The sequence below is a fragment of the Vulpes lagopus genome, chromosome 4 (genome assembly GCF_018345385.1).
Source record: "Vulpes lagopus strain Blue_001 chromosome 4, ASM1834538v1, whole genome shotgun sequence".
NCBI lineage: Eukaryota > Metazoa > Chordata > Mammalia > Carnivora > Canidae > Vulpes > Vulpes lagopus.
Genome location: NC_054827.1, coordinates 1,351,420 through 1,359,414, shown reverse-complemented (window position 1 = coordinate 1,359,414; position 7,995 = coordinate 1,351,420).

Below are 7,995 nucleotides of genomic sequence, written 5' to 3'. Positions count from 1 at the left end.
GGGCCCCCAGGTTTCCCCTCACTTCTCAGTGCATCTCCGGTTTTCCCATCAGAACAGATTCTGCTCTTCCCCCCGGGTTCAGAGACTCCGCTGCAACGGCGGGGATCGGAGCCTCCGGGAAATCTCTAGACCCCCGCCCTCCAAGCCCACACAGGGTACAGCTCTAAGGTCCGCGTTGGCATTTCTTTAGCTGCCGTTTATAGCAGCATGTGGGGCCCCGAAATGTAGGTCCTGACCCCTAGTGCACAGGTCATGCTTGCCTCTGCTCTGCCTGTGCTCACCTGGCTGTTCCTGCCCCACTGTCCTCACACCTGCTCCCGCTCTTCCTGGTGCCTGACCCGTCACCCTGACACCCCACCCCTGTCCTGGCACCTGACCCGTCACCCCGACACCCCTCCCCAGTCCTGGTGCCTGACACCTCACCCCAACACCCCTCCCCCATCCTGGTGCCTGACCCATCACCCCAACACTCCACCCCTGTCCTGGTGCCTGACCCGTCACCCCTACATCCCTCCCCTGTCCTGGTGCCTGACCCGTCACCCCTACATCCCTCCCCAGTCCTGGTGCCTGACCCATCACCCTGACACCCCCTCCCCTGTCACCCCAATACCCCTCCCAGTTCTGGCGCCTGACCCAACACCCCTACTCCGTCACCCCGACACCCCCTTCCCCGTCACCCCAACACCCCTCCCAGTCCTGGCACCTGACCGGTCATTGCGACCCCCCAGTCCCATTCCTCTCCTTTCCTGTCCGACATCAGGGCATCAGGGCCCAGGTGGAGCTGGAGGCGCTGGGAAGCTGTCCCTCGGGCCACCACGAGGAGAGTGTCTTCAGCGGGTTGGTTTGGGAAACTCAGCTCCTGGAGAGGGGGTTGTCAGGGGCCGTGGGTGGGACGCTGGGCCCAGCCCGGAGCAGGACTGGGCACAGTGTTACCCCATCGGCCACCTGGGGGTGAAGTCCCCATCCAGGCTCCTCCCTCCATCACAGGAGGCCCCGAGCCGCTGTTCTCCCTGTTCACCGGGGAGATGCAGGTGCCCCTCGGGGTGAACTGAGGGGCGGAATTCAAGACCTAGCACTCCCTCCCTTAAAAGTACGGTGCAAAAACGAATTGCCAACGCAGTTTACTATGGAGAGTGACGGGGGAAGTTTGGGGGGTGCATTGGGGGAGCCACTGGAGGAGCAGCCCCCCAGCAGCTCAGAACGGCTGTGCCCGGGCCTCGGGGAGCCGGGCGGTTAGCTGACGGCTGGCAGGAGGCCTGGGCGCTGGCAAGTGGAGAGAAAGGGAGACGATTTTAAGAGATTCACATCAAAGCCACATGGGAACAGTCTAACTTTGCAGCAGGTTAATTCAAATATTTCAAGAGCCTAACTTCATAAGTTGTCATTTGGAATGGAAGCAGGGAAGGCTGATGCTGCTGTGCGTAGACGCGCCTCCTGCCCGTGCGGCCTCTCCCCGACCTGAGGAAAAGCCCAGCCCTGGCGCACCGGAGGTCTCCTGGCTCAGAACTGCGACAGGAGCTCGAGGATGTTGATGAAGGGACTTCGTAGGTCCTCTCGGTTGTTTTCTTTGCTGTGGCAAACGCCCAGCTGTGTTGTTGTTTACAAAAGAAGAAAAGAATAATCGTGGTAGAAAGGATAAGACTTTGGTCTAAAATTCACGCCTGTTCTCTCTTTTTTCCCTTAGAATGACTTCATTGTTTTTTCCTGATGTGTTACAACATCTTTTCTTCTTTTTGAAAGTTTTTATTTACATTCCAGGTAGCTAACATACAGTGTGATACTAGTTTCAGGTGTGCAATATAGTCACTCGACACTGCCTTACATCAGCCAGTGCTCACGGCAACAGGTGCACCTCTTCCCCACCCCCACCCACCTCCCCTCTGGGGACCAACTGTTTGTTCTCTGTAGCTAACAGGCTGTGTCTTGGTCTCTCTCTCTCTCTCTCTCTCTCTCTCTCTCTCTCTCTCTCCCCTTTGCTCATTTATTTTGTTCTTAAATTCCAAATACAAGTGCGATCTGATGGTATTTGTCTTTCTCTGACGGACTTACCTTGCTTAGTGTTATACTCTCTAGCTCCATCTCTATCATTGCAAAAGGCAAGATTTCATTTTTTTAAAATTTTTATTTATTTATTTATGATAGTCACACAGAGAGAGAGAGAGAGGCAGAGACACAGGCAGAGGGAGAAGCAGGCTCCATGCACCGGGAGCCCGACGTGGGATTCGATCCCGGGTCTCCAGGATCGCGCCCTGGGCCAAAGGCAGGCGCTAAACCGCTGCGCCACCCAGGGATCCCAAGATTTCATTTTTTTATGTCTGAGTCATCTCCCATTGTGTATGTATCCCACATCTTCTTTATCCATTCATCAGTCAAAAAAATAAATAATCCGATTAAAAAATGAGCAGAAGACACAAACAGACATTCCTCCAAATGCAGACGCTCAGCTGGGCAACAGACACATGAAAAGATGCTCGACATCTCTCATCCCCAGGGAAATGCAAATCAAAACCCCAGTGAGACACCACCTCACACCTGTCAGAATGACTAAAATGAACAACACAAGAAACCACAGGTGTTGGCGAGGGTATGGAGAAAGGGGAACCCCCTTGCGCTCTTGGTGGGAATGCCGACTGGTGCAGCCACTGTGCAAAACAGTAGGGAGATTCCTTAAAAAGCTAAGAATAGAGCTACCCCACAACCCAGCAATTGCACTACTGGGTATTTACCCAAAGGATACAAAACACTCATTCAAAGGGACGCATGCACCCCGTGTTTATACAGCATGGTCTACAGTAGCCAAGCATGGACACGGTCTGCGCGTTACAACCCCTCAGTGAAGCGTGTCTGGTTTTCAATGTCATATCAGTCCAAATTGCTTCATGCACAATCACTCTGTCCCTTCAGATTCTCCTTTTCCTATGTTGCGGCTCACAACTGTGTTTTTAGGACATTAGCCATCTTGCCATCTTTGCAACGTCCCCAGAGACAACCCTCTGCAGAGCTGCACCATCTCACCCTCTCCTCTCCTCCCCAAGCCCCCAAGGTGTCCTCCCTACTTCTGCAGGTGTGGTGGCAGGTGACGATCACAGGTGCGACCACCGCTGAGTTACAACTGCAGAGTCTGTGCACTCCCCTGGGGCCCGCAGCAGACACAGGGGCAAGACCAGGAGACCTTGGTGCTATGCTGGTGGGACACTCCAAAGACCTACTGTTTACATTCAAGGATCTGGACGTTTCTGGAAATGCTGGACTCAGGTCGCCTCATTGCCTGTCACCAGCGGGCCATCTACTGGGTGATATCAAAAGACAGGGGCGAGGGCTGCTGTGCCAGATGGAGGCTGGTGGGGACAGTCTGAGCCTGGACCCAATGTCCTGGGCCTGGGATGGAGGGGGATAGCTCCAAAGAGCCCTCAGAGGACCAGCAAATGCAGCCCACAGAGAGCTGAGGTCAGTCAGGTACATGGGATGCAGAGGAAGTAGCCAGTGTAAGGAGGCATCGATAAGCAGCCCATGGAGCAGAAATCCTGCTAATCTGGTAAAGTGTATTCTTGTGGAAGAGCAAATGTGATGCAGCCCCCCATCCCCAAGGCCTAAGTCAAGGGAAGCAAGGGGCGGAGGTAGGACCCCCTTCCCAGCCCTCACCACCCGCCCCCCCCCCCCGCCGGCGTAGCCTGTACATGGGGCAGGAATGTCCAATAGGATGTGAGATTTGAGTTTAAAAATAGCCCAGCCTACATCTTCATGAGCAGAGGAGATGCTTTAATAACTGAAGGTTTCCAAAAAGTCATGCACTGGGACTGAGACACCATTAGTGGCTTTTGGTTTGTGACCTGATGAGCTGAGATGTTTCCTCCAAACCGGGGATAGTTTGTTGAGTGAATTGCCCAAAATGTTCCATGGCTGAACGAGCACGTGTGGTATGATTTGAAGGGAGGCAAAGTCAGGGTCCCAGAGGTGGTGGGGACGAGCGGAGCCCGGGGATGGCTTGCCAGGTCTTGTTCACTGTCAGCTGCGATGCTTCCAGCCCTGTGGGCTTCCGAGCCTCCGACTGCAGGGAACTCCTCTGTCCTTGCACGTATTTGCTCATTCGCCGCTGAGTCAGACTCTGTGTCACCGATGGAGGCTCTTTAACCCACAGGAGCAGAAAAACCAGCTCATTCGGGAGCCAGGCAGACAAGGAGCTGGTGGGGGGCCCCAGTGCGGGCGGCCAGCCAGGCTCCTGGGCACCTACTGTGGGACGAGGTGGCGTGTGGGCACCTACCAGAGTGAGGACAGAGAGTACAGGGAATGCCCGTCCTGCTGTTGCCCAGCATCAGGCATCTCCTGAGTCCTCCTACTGACCCTGGGCGGGGGGGGATTTATTCAGCCAGGAAAACTCAAGTATTTGGGGGGCATGCAATAAATTAGTCCTTCTTCTTTCCCCCCCTTTTTTTAATTAAGTGCTGAGCCAGTCTCCAGGGAGCCATGACCCCCCCATGGGCCCAAGTGGCCAAAGCAAAGGCAACTAGATGAGCAGAAGAGGAGGAGTTGGCCCACCTGGGGTGCCGTGCGGGCTTCCCTTGCACGAGTCCCCCTCCCTGGTTAGGGACCACGTGAGGAAGATGAGCATGGGTGGAGCTGCTGTGCTTTAGGATGGAGGGGTGGCCTGCAGCCCACGGGTCCCTGGCCCTGGGATGACTGAGTCAGGACAACACTGTCTGCCGGGGTGCACGGGTCACACCGAGGAGCGTGGCTCCAGGTGGGGTAGTCTACACATTGGAGGAGTGCTCCTGGCTGGGGCTGTGCTCTAAGGGTCGGCTAGCCCTGCTTGGGGCCATCTCTCCCCAGCCAGGAAAGACCGCTTTGTTTTTTCATATTTTTTAAAAGGCATCAAAACATAATAAGCAGCAAATAACATACATACAGCCCAACATTGGAATCCGTGGACGTTGAGTATAGCGATCGCCTTCCAGAATGTGGGTGGGCCTCGCCCAATCAGTCGAAGGCCTCCCCAGCTCACACTGACACCCCCCCCCCCGCCCCCCTGAGAGAGAAGAAGGACCTGTCCTAGCAGCCAGCCAGCCTCTGGACATGCACAGCAGCTCTCATGTCCATCTCCAGCCTGTCGGCGCACCTCTGTTGGAGTCTGGACTCGCCAAGGCCCCAACTGAGTCGGTTCCTTAAGTTCTTGCTCGCCGTATATACACGCACTCACACGCATCCTGTTGGTTCTGTTTCTCTGAAGACCACTGACTGATCCGGGAGCCTTACCTCTAGGGTGGCCACGTGCACGAGGGGCTTGGGTTCTCTCCTGTTCGTGCACATATGTTGGAGGAGCATTTGGAGTAGCCTCCTCCTCCTTCCAGTAGCAGGGAGGCCCCGCTCTGGGGAAGCTGACGCAGCCGGGAACACTACTGGCTCTTAGTGAGATCAGAACAAGAGCGCTCCCTGCAGCTGCAGCCCAGCTCCCTCGCTGGACGGGGTGGCACGCCCTGAGCGCTCCCCAGCAATGGAAGTCAGGAGGCACTCAGTCTGCATGTGTTTTTGCTGTCAAAAGCTGAAGCACAGAAAACAAACAAACAAACAAACAAACAAACAAAAAAAAACAAAAACAAAAACAAAAGCTGAAGCACGGGTGCCCAGGTGGGTCAGTGGTTTAGCGCCGCCTTCGGCCCAGGGCGTGATCCTGGAGTCCCGGGATCGAGTCCCGTGTTGGGCTCCCCGCAGGGAGCCTGCTTCTCCCTCTGCCTGTGTCTCTGCCTCTCTCTCTCTCTGTGTGTCTCTCACGAATAAATAAATAAAATCCTAAAAAAAAAATTGCTGAAGCAAAGCCAGGCCGAATCGTGTGTGGCGCACGGTGTTCCACGTTGCTCTGACGTGCCCGAGGGGTGATACATGGTCCCCTTTCCCAGGGATTCGGCTCGCAGGGTCCGGCTCTGCAGATGCGCTGCAGAGATGCTACAGGTCCTCGCCGGTTGTTTCACACTCGCATGCAAGCCCTGTCTGACCACAGCGCCCACGCACTGTCCCTACAGCCCACCGACCTGCTCCGGTGGACATGCCTCACCCGGGGGGTGAGCGTGTTGACCGACCCTGAGGGCACGTGCCTCATCCTTCCTCAGGGATGCAGGGACACAGCGGGGCCCGGAACTGTCCGGAGCTGCCTCAAAGCAGTACTTGCTTTTCGTTAAGCAGATGCTATCGTCGGAGCCAGAACTGGCCTTGTCACTGGTCCGAAGTCAGGCGGATCGCAGCCACCGGCCAGCCCTGCCCTGTGTCCTGGGCCATCTCCCCTCCGTGGTGGTTGGGGCACCGTCGTCGGCCTCCTGGTGATCACAGGTGGAGGCTGAGACGCGGGGAGTGGCAGTGACCCGGGACCCCAGGGTGCATCCTTGGGGGAGACAGAGAAGAGGGCTGGCCTCACTGGTCCTGCTGGGGGGGGGGGTGTGACCAGCGGTGGCAAGGATCTCGTCACCGGAGGACAGGGTTTGGGGGGTGCCGGCGCTCTGCAAGCTGCAAGCCTGCAAATGCCTGGGGCGGATGGGGGCAGTGAGTGCAAATGCCCAGGAGAGTCCGGACGGAGGGCGCAGGCATGGCTTTGCAAGGGGCTGGGGGCAAGCAGCCTCTTAAACTGGGCGCTCAAGGCTGGCGCCCCCAGTAATGGAAGCCCTGGGACCAGACGTCCCTGAGGGGGATGGGCTGCCACCGTCGTGCTTGGCTGTTGGTTCCGGGCCTGCTGTTTCTGGGCTTGGCGCTGTTGATGGTGGGACGTCCTCCTGGGTCTACGAGCATTTGCTTGTGATCACCCGAAGTCCTTGCGGCAGGGCCGGTGGAGTCACCACAACCTCGTAAACACCAATGGATGTGAGATAAACACCGAATGTGGGTTTTTTTTTTTTTCTGCCCGAGGAACTGGGATCTTGGGAAACCCTAAACATTGGCAGCCCTAAGTGGCAAGGCTTATCTGGGAATCTGTTTTTTGATTTAACATCCGGAGGAATGCTCCCAGGGAGGACTTCCATATCTTGAAGAGGCAAGTGGATGGCGTGCCTGAGATTTCCTTTTTCTTTTCTTTTCTTTTCTTTTTTAACGATTTTATTTATTTGAGAGAGCAAGAGAGCACGAGCAGGGAGGAGGGAGGAGGGAGGAAGGAGGAAGGGCAGAGGGAGAGGAAGAAGCAGGGAGCCAGATGCGGGGCTTGATCCCAGGACCTTGAGCTCACGACCTGAACTGACTGAGCCACTCAGGGCCCCCCCCCCCCGAGGTTTCTTTTCAAAATAGAACTCTCCTGGATTATTTCTTAACTTTTCAGGGGAAGGGAGAGGCCTGGATGTGCTGGAATTAACCACCTGTTGTGTGAGTGTCACAGAGAAGGCCCGGTGGGGACTCATGTCCACACCACAAACCAGCCTCCCCTCCCCCCGCCCTCCCCTCACAAGAGAGGGCTGTTAATGACGGAAACTGTGTCTAGGGGAGGGGGGCAAAGGTTTTAGAATGTTTGATTTTCATTTGTGCTGATAATTTATCAACGTGGAGCATGAAGTCGTCGCTGCCAGAGTAAGGACACAGCAGAACCACGTGTGTCATCGGGAGTCATAAAACATTTATTGGGCAAAGGGGGAAAGCGAGCCATCCTGGCTCACCCACAGGGGTCTAGAGGCTGGAGGAGTGGGAGGAGGAGCAGCGGCCGTGAGCGGTGCGGTGCTTCCGTCGCTGACTCCTGGCCGGGCCGTGGGATTGTGGAGCGGCAGCCCCCGCAGGAGGCCTGGCGAATGGGAGCTACGAGTGCTGTGGCCATAGGGGAGGCTCTCCAGGGCTGCGGTGGACCAACCCACGGCTGTGGGCCCCGGAAGCAGGAAAGGCAGCAGCTCTGGGCTCTGCAGACGGGCTGTTTCACAGAAGAGGCTGTGGAGGCCGCGGTGTTTGGGGTGAGCTGCTGCTGGGACCAGGGAGGGCCTCATGTGCATCGACCCCTCCTCGGGTGTCCTGGATCTCATGTGCACACCCTGCATCGCC